The sequence below is a fragment of the Vigna unguiculata genome, unplaced genomic scaffold, assembly GCF_037176805.1.
Source record: "Vigna unguiculata cultivar grain cowpea cultivar isolate G323 ecotype 2 unplaced genomic scaffold, ASM3717680v1 ptg000078l, whole genome shotgun sequence".
NCBI lineage: Eukaryota > Viridiplantae > Streptophyta > Magnoliopsida > Fabales > Fabaceae > Vigna > Vigna unguiculata.
The window spans coordinates 272,501-275,000 of NW_028196723.1; positions in this window are offsets into that span (position 1 = coordinate 272,501).

Below are 2,500 nucleotides of genomic sequence, written 5' to 3' on the forward strand. Positions count from 1 at the left end.
CGATTCCAACTTCCCAAAAACCTGCCTTCTTCGCAGTTCGGCTAAGTCTCCCTCGTTTCCAACTTTCCTCTAAGTTGCCCTCCTCGCAGTTTGGCCAAGTTCACTCTTTTCCAGCGTCATCCCCCCAAGTTGCCTTGGGCGCAGTTCGGCCTAGTTCACTCTTTTCCAGCATCATCCCCCCAAGTTGTCTTGTTCGCAGTTCGGCCTAGTTCACTCTTTTCCAGCGTCATCCCCCCAAGTTGCCTTGTTCGCAGTTCGGTCTAGTTCACTCTTTTCCAGCATCATCCCCCCAAGTTGCCTTGTTCGCAGTTTGGCCTAGTTCACTCTTTTCCAGTGTCATCCCCCCAAGTTGCCTTGTTCGCAGTTTGGCCTAGTTCACTCTTTTCCAGTGTCATCCCCCCAAGTTGTCGTTGCCAACAACCCAAGAGTCCATAGTATTCGGAGTTCTAGCGGGGCCTCCCCTTGCTTCCAACAACCCAAGAGTCCATAGTATTCGGAGTTCTAGCGGGGCCTCCCCTTGCTTCCAACAACCCAAGAGTCCGTAGTATTCGGAGTTCTAGCGGGACCTCCCCTTGCTTCCAACAACCCAAGAGTCCATAGTATTCGGAGTTCTAGCGGGGCCTCCCCTTGCTTCCAACAACCCAAGAGTCCGTAGTATTCGGAGTTCTAGCGGGGCCTCCCGTTGCTTCCAACAACCCAAGAGTCCATAGTATTCGGAGTTCTCGCGTGGCCTCCCATTGATTCAAACAACCCAAAAGTCCATCTTCTTCGCAGTTCAACATCGCCTCCCTCGTTTCCAACAGGCCCAAAGGTCGTCTTCTTCGCAGATCCACGAAGAGCTCATCACGATTTGCCACATTCCATTTCCCACGGGTTGTCAACAACACTTTCTCACACTTCCCGCAATCGAGTACGTGCATGACATGCCAAAGCACATCTTATTTGCCTTCCATCGCACTCAAGACGACGGGTTGTGGAAGAACGATATTGTTCACAACAAGTTCAAGGACAACGTCTCAATCAAGGGACACAACCGAATTATGTTGACTGGGTCGCTAAAGTAAACCCGAGTTCATATAATGCACCGCATCCAAAAGAACTAGCCACAACACGTGCATCACTGAGATGTTTCACTAGATGGAACACGTGCGTGACATTAGGATCCTCCAACACCTCTTCGTGATGGAAAGATAGAATTCGAAGCAACCACAGAAGTACCGTCTAGTGGGTAGGCAACACAGGGACTGATCAACCAATATCACCCAAGGCAACGGGTGAAAATGGAAGAGATGCATGCTTGACCGTTCGATACGCAAGGCATGGAGCCAGCCAGCAAGTGCATCTCGATTACAACTCACACACCCTCACGTTCGCAAGACACCACACCACAAGACGGTCCACCCCCCACCTACCATGGGCAAGCAAGCAAATGGAAACATCAAGTGACGCAGGGTCAAGCATCGCTAGGCATGAAAATAACTTTCCACAATATCCGAGGGACTAGCTGCCGAGCTAACCAACGATCAGTGACGACCGTGTGTTGGTATTAATAAAGCTCAACAACTATGAAGAGGCTAGTTGTGCCATGATAAACATGCTAACGCACGCACCACGTGAGGGGGGAGGCCTCATCAAGCTCCCTTTAAAACCTGCCAGTGTGGAGCTGGCCGGCTCAAGGAGCACTCCCCCCCTATAAGAGGTTAATATGCAAAAGGCAAAATTGTACAAGTAGATACACTTTTTTTGAGCAGACATAAGTCCATATCTCGGGCTATACTTCGAATTTTGATGCGATTTTTTGCAGTAATTCGTAGAATAATGGTATCTCCTTGCTCACCAAATTTCATAATTTTTCTCGAAGGGGAACTATTTTTTTTATTTTTTTTACTTACCGGGTATGTGTAAAATCGGGAAAAATAGAAAAGCACATGTAGACTTCGAATTTCGACCTCATTTTTTCCAGTCCACCACTAAACAATATCAGGAACCTCCCCACAAAATTTCATTCAGTTTGGCCAAGGTCTTAAATTTGACAAATTTTGGCACCAACCTATCTAGTCGCGGTGCACCGACCAACTTGGCCAAGTGCAAAATGCATCCAATTCAAAACTTTTGTGCACCAACACTTTTACAGTACTCATTTGGGGGCATTTGGAGGCCTTTCCAACCCTCACATCTCAAAAACCACGAATTTCATTTTTTCACAAATCTCCCCACCAAGCCATCTAGCTATGCCGTGGTGCACCGCCAACCTTGGCCATGTGCAAAACCCTCCGAACTCAAAACTTTCGTGCACCAAGAATTTCATGGTATTCATTTGGGGGCATTTGGAGGCCATTCCAACCCTCACATCTCAAAAACCACGAATTTCATTTTTTCACAAAACTCCCCACCAAGCCATTTAGCTATGCCGCGGTGCACCGCCAACCTTGGCCATGTGCAAAACCCTCCGAACTCAAAACTTTCGTGCACCAAGAATTTCATGGTATTCATTTGGGGA